At 39.2% G+C, this 21,071-nt stretch overlaps 1 long non-coding RNA gene across 1 annotated transcript in view; it reads left to right on the top strand.

Annotated features, from left to right (window-relative positions):
* Positions 1-20,151, top strand: part of LOC115524060 — a 38,684-nt gene extending 18,533 nt beyond the window's left edge. Inside the window, exons 3-4 of the long non-coding RNA XR_003971932.1 lie at positions 16,450-16,506; positions 19,513-20,151. This is a non-coding gene — a long non-coding RNA (uncharacterized LOC115524060). The remainder of the gene's footprint in view (positions 1-16,449; positions 16,507-19,512) is intronic.
* The last annotated feature ends 920 nt before the right edge of the window (positions 20,152-21,071 follow it).

The following is a 21,071-nucleotide window of genomic DNA, read 5'->3' on the forward strand; positions in this document are numbered from 1 at the left end:
CCATTTTCCCACCTCTCCTCTCATGGTAGAATGGTTTCATTGTTTCCTTTAGGAGAACATACAACTCACTGGGCATCCAGGAAATGTTTTTTATTCCTTCTCTAAAACTCTTCCTTTCTTTATGTAAATCCAAGTTTCTGATCCATATGGTTTTCCTTCTGCCTGGAAAAAAGTCTCTTCACATTCCTTGCACAGTAGGTCTGCTGGTGATGAGTTTACCACATATTTATTTGTCTGAGAAAGTCTTCATTTCTCCTTCACTTTTAAAGTATAATTTCACCACATATAGAATTCCAGGTTGAAGGCTTTTTTTCCAACATTTTCAGTATTTCATTATATTTTCCTCTGGCTTGCCTGTTTTCTGACAAGTCTACTGTCATTCTCATCTTTGTTCTTCCATAGGTAAGGTGGGTTTTTGTTTGCTTTCTTCCTCCCAGCTCCTTTTAAGATTTTCAAGTTGGGGGTGCCTGGGTGCTCAGTTGGTTGAGTGACCGACTTCAGCTCAGGTCATGATCTCACGGTTTGTGAGTTCGAGCCCCGCGTCAGGCTCTGTGCTGACAGCTCAGAGCCTGGAGCCTGCTTCGGATTCTGTGTCTCCCTCTCTCTCTGCCCCTCCTCCACTCATGCTCTGTCTCTCTCTGTCTCAAATAAACATTAAAAAAAAATTAAAAAAAAAAAAGATTTTCAAGTTGTCTTTGGTTCTCTGCAGTCTGACTACCATATAGCTAGGTGTAGTTCTTGATATTTATCATGCTTTGTGTTCTCTGGGCTTCCTGAATTTGTGACTTGGCGTCTGTCATTAATTTTGGAAAATTCTCCATAACATTATTTCTAATATTCAATTCCCCCTTCTCTTTCTTCTTGTCTTACAGTTCTTTAACATTTTGTTTCATTTTCTTCCATATTCTCTTTACATACATTTCATCTTGGGAATTTTCTAGTAACCTGTCTTCAGGCACACCAATTGTTTATTCAGCTATGTCAAGTTTTTCTAGCATTTTCTGTTGATTCTTAGAATTTCCATCCTCTGCTTAAATTATCCATCCATCTGTTCTTGCATGTTGTCTACATTTTCCATTAAAACCTTTAACGTATTCACCATAATTATTTTATAATTTTCTAATAATTCCAACATCTTTGTCATATTTGAATCTGGTTCTGATGATTTGTCTTTTTAGGCTGTTTTTTTTTTTTCCCTTGGCTTTTGTCATGTCTTTTTGAAAGCCAGATGTATTGTATTGGGAAATAGAAACTCAGCTAAATAAGCCTTCAATGTGAGGATTTATGTGAACTCAACTAGGAGTTGGGTGTTATTTAATGTTTTCTGTAGCTGACAGAGCATCCGATTTCTCTAGTGTCCCCACTTTCTGTCTCCCATGTTGACTCCAGTTTCCCTAAGTACTCCACTTCCAATGGAATCTGTGTCTCCTAGGTCTTTCAGCTGTAATCTACTGCCGTTCTTTTGGAGCCCTGTTGGTGTGGTGGTAAGGTGTTGGTGAGGGGCATTCTATAACCCTCCAATTAAGTCTCAGCCTTTCAGTGAGCTGCATCTCTGGCTTGTGACTTTCACATGTGATTCTTCTTGTATAGCTCTCCCCACCCAAGCCCCTGCCACCTTCCTTAGGTGAGGCAGGGGGGCTAGATGGGACTGGAGTGAGAGGAATGTCTTTCTGCCAGAGTTCTGGAACCGGTTCTGCTAAAGGTTTTTGTTTTGTTTTGTTTTTTGGTTTTGTCCCCATGAAAAGTAGACTTTTGTTAGGAGGAAGATTCTAGACAGGTGTATTTCACGCAAATTATTCTTCTACTCTCCTTGCCAAAGCCAAAAGGGTTATCTTTCTCCGATCTTTACTATAAGAACATGTTGGGTCCCTGGATGTAAAGTACACAAAAGTGTGTTTAGGAGTACCCACTAAAACTTAGACCATCAGGAGTTACTCGCTCTCATATTAATCCATAGTCAACTTCTAGCAATCCATTAAAACTGCCATTTAAATATTTCTATCACTTTATGCCATTAGTGGCCTCTACTCTAGGTAAGCAAATTTTACCGTGACACTGGATTTACCCCTCTCCAGATTTCAGGGCAGTGTTTTGTACTGTAAACTCAGTTCACCGATGGCTCCAAGAAAAGGTGTTGATTTTCTTGGCAGCTTGGAGTAATGACCTCCAAGCTCTTTAAATGTTGAAGCTGAAACCTGAATTTAACTTTCACTGGCTGTCTTTGGCAGATGAAAGTTTCATACTTAAATCTTAAAATATTTGTGCTGTTTTTCTTGACAATACATCAACGGCCATTGATTTAGATTTTTATCACCAGCAATAAAAAGGCCACAGAACCATTTTACATCTCATGCTGTATGTTTTACATCTACAGGGCTTCCTTTCATTTGCTGAAAATGCCTGGTTTTATGTCCTTCAGCCACAAATCTTAAATGTACAAATGGACATAAATTATATCAGATAGCTTTTTTAAATGTATGTATATATGGTTTTCTAATGTTATATTCTTTACCTTTTATTGTATAATGCATATTCAAAAGAGTGTACAAAGCACACATGTACAATTTAGAGAATGATTATAAAATCATTACCCTTGTAGTGACCCACATTAAGAAATATAATATTGCTAGTTTAAAGCTTCCAATATATTGCTAAGTAGCAATAGAAATAATGTTCTATTACTTGTTCATAACTTGCCTTGTTCCTAACTTTACTGGGAAAGCCTCTAGAGTTTCTCCATTAAATAAAATTATTACTATAAGTACCAAAGTATATGCTTTTCATCATTTTTACTATTTTGTTGAGAGTTTTTATCAGCAATGGATGTCCATCTTTTTTTTTTCAAAGATCTTTCAATATGTTTGGAGATAGTGAAATGATTTTTCCCTATGATCTATTAATATGGTAAATTAACAAATTCCTTAATATTGAGTGATGCTTGTATTCTGGAGATAAGTCATATGTGGTCATGATGCCTTTTTCTTTTAATATGCTGATAAATAGAATGAATTGGCCTTTTAGAGAGGTAATTAAGTAAAATGAGGAATTGCGGAAAATGAGGTCATATGAATGGCCCCTAATCCAATATGACTGGTGTCTTTATGAGAAGAGATTAGGACAGAGACATACACTGAAGGAACACTATGTAAAGACAGGAAGAGGACAGCCGTTTGCAAACTAAGGGGTGGGGGGGCTCAGAAGAAATCAGCTGTGCCAACACCTTGACCTCTAGCTCCAAAAATGTGATGAAATAAATTTCTGTTATTTAAACCCCCCAGACTGACACGTTGTTTCAGAAGCCCTAGACACTGGTACATGACAGTGTTCACTTCAGTGCTTGTAAACAAGGTCAGGAAAATCACCGTGGGGTGATGACCAGGATTCTGAAGAACAAGGATTTCAGGCAACTGGTAACAGAAATTTGGATATGTACATTTTTATGGAGAAGTCAATTTCCTGTGTCATATGATGGGCTAACGGAGTTGCTCATTTTTTATCCATCAATCATTCTCTTTTAATCCTTCAAAGAAGTATTTTTCAGCCAAGAAGGATGACTAATGATAGTACCATTTTTAAATCCAACCCTGTAAATGAAGTAAGAGTTCCAAATAATCCATTTTCTCTATTGTCAAAACTCTTATGTAACTGTTCAATGTTTTCCGGTTTGAATTTGTTTTGTCTTATGCCCCTATACCTTCGCAGTGCACTGAAGTTATGTATTGAAGGTTCGGCTTTGAAAAATCATCTGCTGAATAAGCTAAATTTGTGAGTGACTACTTATCCCTAAAGTGAGAAATAAATTCATGTACCTTTCCTAGTTTTACCCTTTGCCATGGTGACTTTTTAGTTCATTAATGAAGAAAAAAATACCAATTCATCCTTCAGTTTAAAAACTCCAATCACCAACTTTTCCTGGCCAAGAAAACATATATCTTTGTGAAAAAATACTTTAAAAAATTCACATGTAAGTCTTTTAAATTTATGATTTTTATACCTCTGTAGAACATAGAAAGGCAGACTTTGAGGCAAAGTATGTTGCTTCCACATTCGGGATTCTCAGTAGCCATGTGAACATCCACTTGGGGAGTTTTGCCCCTTATATATTTAACTCCAATGTTCCTCACATCTGCAAGTATGTTCCACCCAACAGCAAGCTCAATGAATCTCCTGCTGAAATTTTCATCCATTATTTTATCAAGTACGTTATAAATTAACCTGACTTCAGATGCTACTGGTATAAATGTAGTGAACAAAAACAATACAGTGACCATATCATTACTGTCTGTATTGTCACCCAGCCGAATGGTGAAGGCTCAAGTTAAACTTTATCTCTCAGCTACTTGTTCGAATCCAGCCTTATCCGTAGCACAGTGCCTTACCAGATTTATACTCTTATACAAGGTCCACCTTGCAAAGTAATCCCAAAACTGATGTTAAGGGAAAATGTTGGGCAATTTTATTCTCTTGTTTTTGCATTTTACAGTATGACTCCTCATCAAGGTTTCTTGTTTTCTTTTTAGTTTCAAAATGTAGGTATTTTAGTAATGAACAAATGATTAATTCATGAGCTTTCACATATTAATCCTTTCTTAAGGATTCTAAGGATTTTGTGTTTTGAATTACCTCCTAAGTACTCCTTGGCTCTAAATAAATGGATGTTATTAATGGTATTGATAGAGGGACATTAAATGGGACTACAGTTGTGTTCATTTAGGGGAAGTATCAAGAGTTGGGGAAGGGAGGAGTTTGGGAGGATCGAATGCAGAAAGAGAGAGACCTGAAGGGAGGAGATACTTTGGGTTAAAGATGTAGAGGAGAGAGTGACAGTGAAAGATTTTTAAAGATGCTTGCTTTGCTTTAAAATAGACTTTTCTAAAGGGTGCCTCAGTGGTTCAGTCAGTTGAGTGACTGACTCTTGATTTTGGCTCAGGTCATGATCTTGACATTTGTGAGATCAAACCCTGAGGTGGGCTCTGCGCTGACAAGTGTGGAGCCTGCTTGGGATGCTTTCTGCCCCTCACCAACTCACACTGTCTCTGTCTCTCAAAATAAATAACTAAACTTAAAAAATGGCCTTTAAAAAAATAAAGTAAAATAGTCTTTCCCTCTTGCATGGTCCACTGAGAGACTGATTAAATTATTAAATCTTTTAAATTACCTTTTAGCTGTCAAAGACAGACAATGTGGGCTTCAGGATTGGATCGATTTATACTGGATTGATTTTTAAATATCACCTCAGAAGGGACCACTTCATGCTATTATTTCTTAGGGCTTTTTCCATACAAGAATGGAAAATGACAAGGAACAAACTCTTCCCAAGGGTATGATTTGGCTACGGCTGGTTCTTCACCAGCTTGTTTCCCTTTGACTACATCAAACTACCAACCCCTTACCATTGCATGAGGTGGTTCCATTAGACTTTGTTTCTGAAAAGCCTTCCCAGAGCAAGTTAGGAAGAATTCATCACCTGTAGGCCCTCCAAATACTTCTTAGATGAATCAATTAATTTAAATTTATACACATTTGCCTTTTGCTCTCACGCTCCCCTGTTCATTTTCTTTTTGTATTATAGGAGTTTCTTGGTAGAATTTTTCATGAGAATTCCCATCTGTCACCACCATTGTAGAAGCGGGAGGTGCGTAGGTAAAGGGGGTGCTCATACCTGGGGGCTGAGTGAGACATGGAGCAGATTATGTAAACAAGTATATTGCCTGCTCACAGTGACAAGTTGCTTCTCAGAGGCCTTTCCAAAACCAGTGTGCTGAATGTGGCTAGTAAGTCTTCTGGAGACATTCCCCCACCCCTATTCCAGTTTCATAGTGACCGGGTGACAGGAAGGATCTAAGCCTAGCACCTAGACAGACAGACCACTCTCTGCTCCATTGTCTCAGGGGGCAGCAATGCTGTTGGGTCAGCTGACTCTCAGCTGCACAGGACAGCTCCCAGAAAGCGAGTGTGGGTGGGAGCACCTCAAACCACACAGGCACATGAGGTGGAGGCTGTCTGCACCCACGCACCTGAGTGGTTGTCTGGAAGCTGTATTTTAGTCAGTAGGGGAATAACACTATGTTTTGTGGCTGGGCCTGTATTTACCCTCTCCTTGTCAACCTCACTCTTGAAATGTCTTGAACCCCCTACATTCTCCACTCAGTTGCTTTTAACTTTGCTCTCTGATACCATTTCCTTCACAGATGGGAAGTGATAGAGCACTTCAGGTAAGTGTACTTTTTTTTTTTTTTTTAAGTAATCTTTACATCCAACATGGGGCTTGAACTTACAACCCCGAGCAAGAGTTGCATGCTCTACTGACTGAGCCAGCCAGGCACTCCCAAGTATATTTTAAGAGCAATTAAATCATCTCCATAAAATGGTTCTGCTGTGGGATCAAAGGGCTAGCCACTGAGAAGACTGTCTTCTCCCCAGTTGTGCCTCAGCTGTGTTAGTGAATCTTCACAGATGAGAGAATGTTCTTATTGCTGTCCCTGCTCTACACTGATAAAGGGGGTTCTACCTTCATTGCCATACTATTCTTCAACAGTTGTTCTCTGAGCACCCATAGCCACCCTGAATTGGGGTAAATACTGGGAATACAAAGATGAGATTGCTGCTGCCTTTATAATCTATCAGAAAGCAGATGTGGAAATAATCAGTTGTACCCGAAAGCACAATGAAATAAGCCCAGGACAAAGGTATATGTAAGATGTTGTGCTTAATCCTTGTGACAAGAAGATCCCACTGAGAAACTAGTATTTGAGGAAGGACTTAAAAATGAGTTGATGGAGGGGCACCTGGGTAGCTCAGTTGGTTAAGCATCCAACCCTTGATTTTTGCTCTGGGCACAATCTCATGGTTCATGAGTTTAAGCCTCACATGGGGCTCTGATTTATTGGGCTCTGCACTGTCTGAGTGCAGTGTCTGCTTGGAATTCTGTCTCTCTCCCTCTCTCTCTGCCCCTCCCCCACTTGTGTGCACTCTCTCTTTCTCAGAATAAAGAAAAATTAAGAAACTTCTAAAAAATCAAAAAATGAGGGGCACCTGGGTGGCTCAGTCAGTTAAGCCTCCAACTTCGGCTCAGGTCATGATCTCACAGTTCATGAGTTGGAACCCCACATCGGGCTCTGTGCTAAAAGCTCAGAGCCTGGAGCCTACCTCAAATTCTGCGTCTCCCTCTCTCTCTGGCCCTCCCCCTGCTCTGTCTCTCAAAAACAAATAAACATTTAAAAAACATGGTATATTTTTATGCTAGGTTAATCACTATGTAAAACTTTCATCACTATTTTATCTTCTTTATGGATTGCATTTTTATGAATATAACTTAAATTAGCCATCTTTGGTTTAGCATTTTCGGCTTAAAATTCCACTTTGTCTAATTTATTAAATTACTTTCACTAAATGAAGTAACTGAATATTTAATAATTGGATCCTAGTCTTCTGCCTGGGCCTTGAGGAATAATGTGATGAGAAGTGAGCCCAATCTTTGATCTGATCCTTGAGAGTGTTGTTCAGTGAAGACATGGTTTTGTTGATTAGGAACTAGGGAAATAGAAGATGGGGAAACCTGTAAAAGTCCTGAGTCCTGGATATATACCAGAGCCAATACAATTAATGACATTCACTTCTCTTTCATGCTTCTTTGAAACCCAAACCCACTTCTCTACCTCTCCAAAAGTTAGGAGATATCAGGCCCTGTAGAGTTGAGCTGTGGGCAAGGATAAACCATTAACACTTCCTGAATGCCCAGTGAGCTGCATGTTCTCCCAAAGGAAATAATGTTCCTTCAGTGAAACCATTCTACCATGAGACCAGAGGTGGGAAAATGGAAGAGAAGGTGGTTGGTTACACTTTATCTTTGTTCTTAAATAAATATGCCTCCTTATCATTTTTGGTTAAATCACATGGGCTAAGAAGAAGTATTATTTAATTCAACTACATCAGAAGCCACTCATTTTTACTCCTGCCCAAAAGGACTGGTGAGGAAGACAATACAGACTGAGTGTATGAGGAGTGGACAGCCCAGACAAAAGAGTGGTACTTGAAGGGGCCCAAAATAAGAGACTGGAGACTCCACAAAGTGCACACAGAGAAAGAGGCAGTGTTAAGCATCTGCCAGGCCCAAGGAGGACAAAGCTTTCTTAGGGCAGTTCTAGATGTCAACATTCTGTACCCCTTCTCCTTTCTCTCTACCTGCACTACTACTCTGGGGGGGGGGGTTAGGTATATAGCTGCTAGCAGGCAGAAGCAAAGTAGAGGAAAAGATACAGAAGCTAGAAAAGAACTATTCCCAAAGAACTGTGCTTGAAGAGCTGTATCCAGAGCTGAGGAGTCTTATCCTCCCTTGAATTTGATATCATGACAAGATCTGGATTGGGAGCTGATGGGACATGGGAGTAATTATATTTTGCCTGTGAGAATGACGTGAATTGTGTCGAGATAGAAGACTGTGACAAATTGTATTTTCCAAAGATGGATATAATAAAATCTGTCTTCCTACTATCCACTTCTTCTTTGCTCTGTTTAATCAGCATGTTCTTCTGTGTTGTGACCTTGCCATTTACCATAAGTTTCCACCTTATTGAATCTGGTTTGACCTCAGTGACTTGTTTGATTATAATAGGAAGTGGTGGAAGTGATCTTATGCATGTTCAAGACTAGTCATAGGAAGCCTTGCAGCTTCCTCCTGAGCCTCTTAGAATACTTTCTCCTGTGAAACTCTATTTCTAAATCCAGCCACCATGCTGAGAAAAAGGCAAGCTCATGAAGAAGAACATGCAGTGTTGCAGTTAACAGCTCCATCTAAGCCCCCAGTCAATGGCTAGCAATGCAAGCAAGCCCTGTTGAGAACCTAGCCCAGTTCAATCTTTGATGCCAACATCTGGCTGCAATTGCATGAGCAACCCCAAATGAGAGCCATGTAGCTGAACCCATACAGCATATTGAGCCATGAAAGATGATAATAAAGGTAGCTTGTATTCTCTGGTAGGCCTAGTGCTGACTTTGTGGCCCAACAGACAATGAAACTGTCACAAATTTAATCTGATTTTTTCTTCCTTTTCTGAGCATACAGGTACCAAAAATAAAAATGTTTGTTCTTTATCTATCCCTTTCCTCCCACCTTCCTTTCTTAGAAACTTGATTTCTGCCATTCAAAGATTGTTTTAACTATCTGTGGTTTCTACTTACCTTTAGATTCTTGCTTAATTTCCCTGTTTCTAAGAATTCATTGAAGAAATATGTTTGTTTTAATAAACTCTTCCATCATGTAGCTTTGCAAAACTCAAGAATTGAGCCCCACAAACTCACTTTTCAGTAGTATAAGTATAAAGGGAGAATACTTAGCTAAAATCTGAGTGAATCTGTCCTCATATTTTATGTCCTGAATATCAAGAATTCAGAGAAGACTTACAATTGAGAAATTGTAAAATTCAAAATTTTCAACATATATAAGCAATTGTTGCATGTCAGCATTGGTTTTACTGAAAAAAAAAAACAACTGAGAAAAGTGGGATGGAGATTAAAATTTTTCATTCAGCAAATATTGTAAAGGGTATTTTCCATTTTGCCTTAGACTCCCGGTCAATCCACAATCAATCATGGCTGAATCCTTGGTAAAGATTCAGTCCATTCACACAATTTCTGGTGACATTTTATAATGAGCAACACACAAGCCTAATTTGATGAGAAGGATGCTCCCCTGACAAAAATGAAATATATTGATAAATTTAACCCACTTCTTAAAAAAATCATCTGGGCAAAGTGTTCAGTCTCATTTAGTGAGTTATGTGATGAACAAGTTATGTGCAGTTTCCCAAACGTAGGGTGAGGTTTAAACAACAGATGGAAAAATTGAAAAAAAAAAAGGAACAACTGATTTAGGGAATGACACCAGAGACTAAGGTGTAACGTCAAAGCAAGTGCTTTCATGAGGAAATACAAAAAGACTATACTGAAGTGTTCTCATGAAGACATATGAAAAAACTTGGTTCCTTAAACTTCCCAAGAAATATTCTATGAGTAGAAATTATTTAAGTTGAATTACTGCCTCCTAACCACATTCATAATGTATAATGTCCACTATTTTTTGATAGAATAACCACAAACATAAAATTTAATCAATTATAAATTATATACTTATGCATATACCATTAATCATTTGTGGATTTAATTTAATATAGAATACTGTAGTAGTTGCCTCACCTTTAATCTTACTCAAAAATCCCTTCTTTATTGTTGTAGTAAAAAGTATAGAAATTGGGTGGTTTTGAAAATCTTCTTTGAAGAGCTGCTGATTAGCATTTTTGGATAATAGAAACCATATGAATTTTGCAACAAAATCTGGTTGGATAGATTTCATGGGGGGGGGTAAATCACAGAGCTTTTTGAAACTAAGTTCCCTCATTTAAAAAATGAGAATGAGGCCTAGCTACTATGAAAAATTAATTGAAGTGCATAACATGCTCCAAGTTGTAAATCACCAACCCCCTTTACTCATCTGGGTTAGATGTCTGTCTCTCTGTCCCCTTTTTCAGTACCCTGCAACCAACTCATTGTATAGTATCCCACTTGTCTGATGAGTTATCAACTCATGTAACTTATGGGTAGGGGCAGTGTCTTGCCTGACATTGTGTGTCCAGTGCCTGAGCCAAACAAGACTCTCAGCTAATGAATGAATGAATGGATGAATGAATGAATGAAGCATTCAAAGCTGGCTCACTTTTCTCTGAATTTATGTATTGTGTATTAAACAGTACAGGTATTACAGAATATTTCCATCATCACAGACAGTTAGTAACCAAACCTAGTTTTGGATGAAGAAATGATTTTTTTTACAGGAACAGTGCAAGAATTACATGTTCTGTTTGTTTAAATATGTTACAATTATCTTCTGAGAATGCTGTCCACCTATCTTAATGTGATTTACTTAAATACTTCACAGTATGCAAATATTATGTGTTTATCATAAGTAATAATAAATCATCTTTGTGGTGAGTGTTAGAGAGGCTTTCTATGTTTATAAAGAGTGATGTGACCAAACCAAGATCTAGAACAAGTTGACTTGTAGTACAAACATGGTGGTAAATGTGACCGAGTGCTGAGGGAGTTCCAGCTGATCCAAAAACTCTATTTGTGAATAATTTTAAATCAAGAGGAAAATTGGCCTATATCCTTTTTTTTTTCAAAATTCTGTGATTTCGTAAATTGTTAAATGTTTTAATAACAATCCTCAAGGGGACTGTGTGATATTCAGCTAAGTGAGAGATGCAGAAATGGTGATGTCCCAGTTATGGAAAGAGATTCCAAAATATTTTGGCGGGTGGGGAAGAGACAGACACTGAACTTTATATTCAAATGTTGTGCTAATGGTAATTCCTTTGAAGCAGTCAGAAAAGGCTTTCACACAGATGAAAGCATATGAGATCACTTGAAACTAATCTGGAATCTCTTGTAGTTTCTGAGGCTATTGCTTCCAGAGTAGGTTCTCTAACCCCCATCTCTTTTTCAGTACCTATATCTCAACACAAGACCTGCCCTGGTTGAAATTTGGAAGACAATAGTTATTTAGCATAAATAGTTCATTATTTTATTTTCTAAGACTTGAAATAGCAAAGAAAGAATGTGTATATCAGCAAATAAAACATTCTTCTAATTAGTTCCCACCTCAAGCAATGTTGTTCCCCTTTTGATATGCAGTTTGTCTGCTATTTTCACTGTTCTACTTCTGCATTCAAAATAAACTTTTATATAATTTTATTAAAGGAAGGAACCAGAAACATGGTGGAGTAGGAGGATCCTGAGCTCACCTCATCCCATGCACACACCAAGGCAACAGCTACACCTGTACAACTTATCTGAAAATGACCTGAAGACTGACAGAAAACATCTTCTACAGCTAGTCATAGAGAGAATGCCACATCGAAAAGGGTAGGAGGTGTGGAGATGTTGTTGGGAACCAAACCCTGGGTGTCACTAATCACAAACAGAAGGGACATTGAAAGCATAGAGGAGTGAGGGGATCATACCCCACACTGGATACCACCCAACCTAGGGACCTGCACTAGGAAGACAAGTCCCCATAAACCTGGCTCTGAAAACCAGTAGAGCTTAACTCCAGGAGCTTTCAGCAGGACTTAACTCTGGGAGAGCAGGAGGATGATAAGAAAACCGAGTTCCTGCCCTTTAAAGAGCCGGCATACCAAATAGCTAAGCCCACGACACAGCACATAAGTAGCAGTTTGAAAAGCACCTGGCATATATGTATATAGTGAGCTATTGACTAATCTTAGAATGTGTGCTGGAGGGGCAGGGATCTGCAGGAGATTTCTCCAGGAGCAAAAGTGCTGGCAGGTGCCATTTCCCCCTCCCCCAGCCCAGATAGCCAAACACTAGCAGGAGCCAGCACTAACAATCTCCACCTATCTTGCTAGCATCATGTGCCCTGCCCCCACATGATGTACCCACACCACCCAACCCACCCACCTCTTCAAGCATCCCACCAAAGCAGCTCCTGTTCCACCACACCTGGCAGACATCCCTGACTGGGACCAGCACCACTCCAAAGTAACTCCTGCCCCAAGTGAAAGGGAGATAACACACACACCAATGCATCTATAGTTCCCACAGCTGGGCCTCTTAACTGGCTGTGCAGGGAGCAAGCCCTGCCCTTCAATGCACATAAAACTGTAGCACACAGGCTAATTCAGACAGCAAGGCTGACTGCTATCCCTGCCCACCAACCTGCAACCAGCTGCAACCACTCTTCTCAACAACGCAGAGAGAAAACCCTGCCCGGTGTGCCCACAGCAGGCAAAGCAGTCACAGCTCAGCCACAACAGGAAGACACACACAGTTCACAGAGGGAACACCCTGTAGTACTTGGTCCTGGTGACCAGGGGGATTGCACTACAGGGTACCACATGACTTCTTCTACATAAGACCATTATTTATTTTCAAGATTAGGAGACATAGCTGACTTGCCTAATACATAGAAACAAACACAGAGAGTTAGAAAAAATGAGGAGACAGAGGAATATGTTCCAAATGAAAGAACAAAACAAAACCACAGTAAAAAAGCTAAATGAAACAGAGATAAGCAATATTCCTGATAAAGGGTTCAAAGTAATGGTCATAAAAATACTCACTAAACTTGAGGAAAGAATAGATAGACTCAATGAGTACCTCAGCAAAGACATAGAAAATATAAAAAAGAGCAGCCAGAGCTGAAGAATTCAATAGCTGAAATGAAAAAACTATACTGAGAGCAAATCAACAGATTAGAAAATGTGAAAGAATGGATCAGCAATTGGAAGACAGGGTAATCGAAAGCAACCAAGCTGAACAGCAAAAAGAAAAAAAAAATAATAAAAAATGAGAATAGGTTAAGGGAACTCTGTAACATCATCAAGCACAAAACATTCACATTATAGGGATCCCAGAAGGAGAAAAGAGAGAAGGGGGAAGAAACTTACTTGAAGAAATAATACTGAAAATTTCCCTAATCTGAAGAAGGAAACAGACACACAGATCCCAGGAATCACAGAGAGCTCCTAACAAGATTAACCCAAGGAGGTCAGTACCAACACACATAATAATCAAAATGGCAAAAAATAATAATAGAGTTTTAAAATCATCAAAAGGAAACAGTTAAATGCAAGGGGAATCCCATAAGGTTGTCAGCTAATTTTTCAGGAAAAACTTCATAGGCCAGAAGAGAGTGGCAGGGTATATTCAAAGTACTGAAAAGAAAAAAAAAACCCTACAATCCAGGATATTCTATCCAGCAAGGTTGTCATTCAAAACTGAAGGAGAGATACAGAGTTTTCCAAACAAACAGAAGTTAAAGGATTTTATTACCATGAAACGAGCCTTACCAAAAAAAAAAAAAAAAAAGTTAAAGTGAATTATTTAAGTGCAAAGAAAGGGCCAAACTAAAAGTAAGAAAATTATAAAAGGAAAAAATTCACAAATCAAATCAAACATGTAGTAAAGGTAGTAGATTAATCACTGATAAAGCCAGTGTATTTAGAATGTAAAAGTAATAAAATCAATTATATCTACAAAATTAGTCAAGAGATACACAAAATGAAAATATGTAAAATATTACATCATATACATAAAACATGGAGAAGGGAGTAAAAATTTAGTGCTTTTAGTATGTATTCAAATTTAAGTGACCATCAGCTTAATATAGACTGCTATACACATAGGATATTATGTATGAAACCAGTGGTGAGCACAAATCAAAAACCTGTAATAGATACACAAAAATAGAGAAAGAAATTCAAGTGTAACACTAAAGAAAGCCATCAAACCACAAGTGAAGAGAGCAAGTGAAGAAGAAAGGAAGAGAGAAGCCTTAGAAAAAACAACCAGAAAACAATAAATAAAATGGCAATAAGTATATACCTATCAATGATGATTTTAAATGTAAATGGACTAAATGTTCTAGTCAAAAGAAATAGGATGACTGAATGGTTTAAAAAAGAAGAGTTATCTATACACTGCCTACAAGAAACTTGCTTCAGACCTAAATACACATACAGACAAAAAGTAAAATAATGGAAAAAGATATTCCATGCAAATGGAAGCAAAAAAAAAAAGCTACAGTAGCAGTAATTATATCAGACAAAATAGATTTTAAAACAAAGACTATAACAAGAGACAAAGGGCACTATATAATGATAAAGAGATCAATCCAAAAAGAGGATATAACAATTGTAAATACCTATGCAACATAACAGCACCTAAATATATGCAGCAAATATTAACAGACATAAAGACAGAAATAGATCAAATATATATCAATATATTGATATTGGAATTCTTATCCAAAATAAAGAACTTATACAACTCAATACCAAAAGAAACAGTCATATAAGAACCTAAACAGACATTTTTCCAAAGAAGACATACGAGTGGCCAAAAGACACAAGCAAAGATGTTTAACATCACTCATCATCAAGGAAATACAAATCAAAACCACAATGACATACTTCCTCACACTGGTGAGAATGGATAGTATCAAAAAGATAAGAAAGAGGGGTGCCTGAGTGGCTCAATCAAGCGTCCAGCTCTTGATTTCAGCTCAGGTCATGATCTCACTGTCATGAGTTCAAGCCCCACATTGGACTCTGCACTGACAGTATGGAGCCTGCTTGGGATTCTCTCTCCTCCTCTCTCTCTGTCCCTCCCCACTTACACTCTCTTTCTCTCTCAAAATAAATAAACTTTAAAAAATCATAAGAAATAACAGGTATTGGCAAAGATATATAGAAAAAAGCAAACTGTGTACTGTTGGTGGGAATGTAAAATGGTGCGGCCACTGTGAAAAGCAGTATGTAATTTGTTTAAAAATTGAATTCTGGGTATTTACCCAAGAAAACAAAAACGCTAATTTGAAAAGATATATGTACCCCTATGTTTATTGCAGTATCATGTATAACAGTTAAGATACTGGAGTCCATGGTTAGAAGAATGGATAAAGAAGACACAGCTGTGTGTGTGTGTGTGTGTGTGTGTGTGTGTGTGTGTGTAATGGAATATTAGTCATAAAAAGGATGAGATATTACCACTTGTCAGAACGCGGATGGGCCTGGAGGGTATTATGCTAAGTGAAATAAGAGAAAGACAAATACCATAGGATTTCACTTATATATGGAATCTAAGAAACAAAACAAATGAATAAGCCAAAAAAGCAGAATCAGACCCACAGATACAGAGAACAAACTGGTTGTTGTTATAGGGGAGGGGGTTGGGGATGGGCATATGGGTTAAGGGGCGTGGAAGGTACAGACTTCCAGTGATGAAATGAATAAGTCACAGGATGAAAGGTACAGCACAGGGAATACAGTCAATGATATAGTAATAGTGTTATATGGTGACAGGTTGTAACTACACTTGTGGTGAACATAACATATAGAGCTGTTGAATCACTATGTTATACACTTGAAACTAATGTAACATTCTATGTCAACTCTACTTCAGTAAAAAAAGGACCCCTTTTTTAAAAAAAAATTATGTTTATCTTTGAGAGAGAGACAGAGAACGAGCTGGGAAGAGGCAGAGAGAGAGGGAGACACAGAATCCAAAGCAGGCCCCAGGCTCTGAGCTGTCAGCACAGAGCTGGACTCGGGGCTTAAACTCAGACTGAGATCATGACATGAGCCAAAGTTGGATGTTTAACTGAGCCACCCAGGTGTCCCAAAAAGGGCCCCTTTTAAACATCTTTTCACTTCCAAGATAGTTGTCATATTTTCCAGTACCCATTAAGAAACACTTCTCATATTTATTTATCAAAATAAATATTTATTGAGTGAATATTATTAATGGGCCAGGATCTGGGCCACCAATAAAATAAACATATTCTCTGCCCTCATGGGGATTACAGTCTAGTTGGGGAGGAAAACATTAAACAACGATTCATAGAAATAACTGTATATTTACCATTTGTTGAAGGTTAAGATGAAAACAGAAAAATCTCCCCTGTGGAAGTGACATTTATGTGACTTGAAGGTGAGTAGAACGGAATCTGACTGGGAAGGTAAGTGCAAAGGTCCCCCCCACAGGGAGGCTTCCAAACTTATGTGGGCCTAGTTGGGGGGCAGGGTTGGGAAATAATTTGATGGAACTAGATTTTACCTGCAAAAGCAAAAGGCCTATTTGGTTATTCCTAGAGTACTCAAAAGAGCTGCAGAATCTGCCCGACATTTCATCCAGGAATGGAGAACAAGTAGGTGCAGAAATGCAGGTTTGAAGGTCCAGGGGAAAAAGAACAGAAATTCATAATAATTTTATCCTACCAAGGCCTGCTCATTCACTAAAAGAATTAGGAAAGGATTTGTTGGTTACAGATTTGCATTTAGGAAGCATTCCCTGGGTACCATCTGGGGAATGAAGTAGAGGGAGCAAGGACACTTTCAGGGAGACCCTTGGGGGATCAAGGACCCTGGAGAAAGATGACAGAAGTCTGGAGGAGGGTTGACAGCAGGAGGGTTGAAAAGAAGTGCAAACATGTGAGATGTAAATATAAATACATAAAAACCAAAAACTGCTTATTAATTCAGTAACACTCTCAAGGGTTTGTGTTTATTATGCCAGCATCCTTCCACATTGGAAAAATAATAAAGCATTTTGTGCTATTTTGAGTCCTCTGAGCTGCAGCTGCCAAGGTGGGATTCAAAACCCTGGGATTTTTATTAGGGGGAAGGCTCAAGGAAAGGAAATAGGGAGGCCAGGCACTTGGGGGAGTTGTGACTTGCAATGCAAGTCCCACCCTGGCGGTGAGGGGAGAGTTCCAGCGGCTCCCCCACCATTTAGCAGGACTCTAGTGCTGGTTACTTTATATAGCAGTTGCTCTTTTAAACTGTAGCTTTTCTTCTGTGCCTCTGGACAGACAAATTTGCTCATGGTCTCTCAGTACTATTTCTCCCCATCGCAGCTGGCAACATTGAATGTGGGGGTTCCCTTCATTACCTTGTCTTCATCTCTCTTGCTCTTCTCTATGTGGTCTCTCTATCTTTTGTTGTGCAGAAGATGTTCAATCAGCCCTCAGTTCTTTAGGAGGAATTTCTCTATAAATAGGTGTAGATTTTGCATGTCTGTGGAGGAGGTGAGTTTAGGGACTTCCTATACCTCTATCTTGGACCAGAACACAAAAGGAGTCCTTAGGAAGGAAGGAAGGAAGGAAGGAAGGAAGGAAGGAAGGAAGGAAGGAAGGAAGGAAGGAAGGAAAAGGAAAAGAAAGAAAGAAAAAGAAAAAGAAAAAGAGAAAGAAAGAGAAAAAAAGAAAAAGAAAAAAAGAAAAAGAAATTTCTTGGAAAACCTGTGTTAGCTCCTTAAAATGATGACACCAAGACCAAGCATGGGCTTTTATATATTATTTCTCCCCCCAAAATAGGCTCGAGTGTAGGATTCATGTGAAAGATTTTGGCAACTAGAAAATCATAATATGAAATAGAAAGAGACAGCATCAGGAATGTTGGATAGAATTCTGTTTTCTCAAGTAGCGTCCTTGATTTAAACAATAACCATTCCTCAAGAAGAAAACTCAGAGAAAAGAATAGTGTGTCTTTTGTACTCTAGCAAATGCTTTGTGAAGAAAATGGAAATTGAGGACCAAGAAATGCAAACCTGAAACGAGCATTTTCCTCTGGGGTAAATTAAGTGGTCGGAGGGAAAACTGTAGATGGGATAGTCTTATTTTACCTGAGCTTACGTGATGCTTCAAGAGGAGATGGAAATCCAGGGGCGCCTGGGTGGCGCAGTCGGTTAAGCGTCCAACTTCAGCCAGGTCACCATCTCGCGGCCCGTGAGTTCGAGCCCCGCGTCAAGCTCTGGGCTGATGGCTCAGAGCCTGGAGCCTGTTTCTGATTCTGTGTCTCCCTCTCTCTGCCCCTCCCCCTGTTCATGCTCTGTCTCTCTCTGTCTCAAAAATAAATAAACGTTAAAAAAAAAATTTCTTAAAAAAAAAAGAGGAGATGGAAATCTGGATGTGAATGTGAAATATCCTACAGTTAAATGTGGACGACTAACTTCATTTTTACAAAGTATCAGGCAGACAGATCTCTTTAGCCAAAATTTGCATCCTTTGCATTATTAGACCTTCTTCCTTTGCTCCCAATTATGCTTCTACCCCTCACTTTGTCTCAGGGTCTACTCAACTCCTGACTTCCTGGGTTCTGACTCCTGCTCTAAATGCCATGCATGCCTTTGACCTTAATGAAAATTTTCTCCAAAAACAAAGGTTGCATTCACTTATCAGGTTTTCCAGCTCTTGATCCACATATTGCCCAGACCTCTAATCCTAGCACCAGACCTCCAGGCCAGACCCCACAAAGAGCAAGTAGACAGGGCTCCACACCAACAAAAAATAACAGCCCCCAAATATGCTGGGCCCCTGCCAGATTTGTGTAAGCATAACTTATCATCTTGCTGGCGGAAGAGTGAGATAAATGAGAACTCAGAGGGCCAAAAACACTAAAGCCTGTCAGGACTGAAGAAAGCTCAGACATCATGGAGCCTTGGCCCAAACTTGATGCCAAAAGGGAGTGCTGGGGTTACACCCCAGATGCCTCGGTTGGCATCAGAAAACTCCAGAAAGATCCAGTGGTTTAAATTCTTCCCTTAATTCTGAGCCAGAAATTCTTAATTCCAAGGTGGAAGTATAGCAGAAAGAAGGAGGAGACCTCAGAGCAGAACTAACTCCTGGACTCTGATTTATGGGCATAACTGCCAGGTTTGGGCATGTGACAATAGATCATCATTCTTATATTTGCTGATGCAGCTTTGAAGCCTCATTCCCAGTTCAGGGCTCTTGGCCAGAACTCAGTATGGAAGACACAAAATAATACTGGGGACTGATTGTAGAGGAATATGTCAGTGAGTGTGACATTCATGAGGGTTATGCTTGGGGGAGACAAACTGCAAAATATTGAATATTGAAATTAGATGTTTTCAGGTTTCTTTTCACCAATCCCCACATGCTCCTGCTTAGTATTATAATAAATATCCATTACCCAGGAGGAAGAGGAGAGAGTCAGCAGCCATCACCAGACATCTGGCTTTGGAAGCAGTTTTGCTGAAGAGAACACAACCTGTGCCACTGAATCCAAACAGCATTCATTCTTGGTGGTCGCGAGCATCCTTGCATCCAGAGAAAGGAATCACTTTGCTATTTTTTATGGTTTAATTATATTATTGCATAAAACATTTTGGCTGTATAATTTTCTGGACTTCCCTGTTTTACAACCAATAATCCCGCTGAAATGTGAAATGTACCTAAAATTAACAAAGACAGTGTCTCATCCCACATCTCTGATTTCATTTAGGCTTGAAGAAGTAGTCCAACATCACACAGAGTACAAAGCACGGGAACAGAGAGACCTAGGTTTGCTCCCAGCTCTGTGCCGCAAAGTCACTCATTGGTGACCTGAAGTAAGCCACAATAGTTGTCTCAGTCTTAGACTGTGTTGTTCTTTGAATGATGCCATAGAATTAGATCATCTCCAAGGGCCCTGGTAGCTCTAACACTCTACTGCTGAACTCACGCTGACACCTGAGACAGACTCATGAGACTTATCTTCAAGTTTTCATTCTTATAATGATATGTGGATGACTAGGGGCTGAAATATTGGGAAGATACCATGGAAACTTTCTCATATAGACATCAGAAAAAATAGTCAACAGATTTTTGTACCATTTCTGTTTAATATTCCTTATTTCTCTGGATAAGAAATAAAGGTTTTGAGAATATCTTCAAAAATATTATGGCACTCTCCTTCTCCTCTACCCCTGGAGGTTCCACTGGGTAAGAAAGTTCTGAAAGACACGTGGGAATTTGGCCAAGCACTCCCTTCTGCAGCACTCACAGGAAGGAGGATCCAAGGCTTTGCTGACATCCAGCTAGGGGTCCATTTGGAGCCATCTACAGATACTCTAGAGACCTTGTGCTCTTTCAATGAGGAAAAGCCACACATATAAAAAGCCATACTCGCTACCTATTTCCTGACCCACTGCAAACCACCACAGTCTCTTCTCATCAGTCTTTCTTCCAAAACATAAACTATACTGTGACAGCCATAATGCTTCTATTTACATTTCTGAGGCAATATTTTTAAGATCCTTGAAAGCTAGATTGACAACCATAGCCAGCCTATGACTTCATTTTTTAAAATTAAAGGTTATATTGCTGTTTCACATCTATTTCTGAGTAGCAATTCACCCCAAAACTCAGTGCTTGAAGCAACAATTTATTATTTCTCATGCTTCTGTGGGCTGAGGTTTTTCCTGCTAGACTCACCTGGGCCCACCTATTTTGCTGCATTCAGCTGGAGAGAGTCTCTGACTTCTTTGCTGATGTCTGGCAGTTGGCCCTGGCTATTGACTGGGGGACCTTGGTTCTCCTCGGTGAGGTTTCTTATCTTCTAGTAGGCTAGACTGGTTTCCTTACATGGTGGTTTTGGGGCAGCACTTCAAGGGAACAAAGTGGAAGCCACAGGCTTCTTATGGCCTAACCTCAGAAGTTGTACATTATTTCTGGTGCATCCATTGGTCAAAGCAAGTCACAAGTCCAGATCAGA

This window comes from Lynx canadensis, chromosome C2 (assembly GCF_007474595.2).
Source record: "Lynx canadensis isolate LIC74 chromosome C2, mLynCan4.pri.v2, whole genome shotgun sequence".
Classification (NCBI taxonomy): Eukaryota; Metazoa; Chordata; class Mammalia; order Carnivora; family Felidae; genus Lynx; species Lynx canadensis.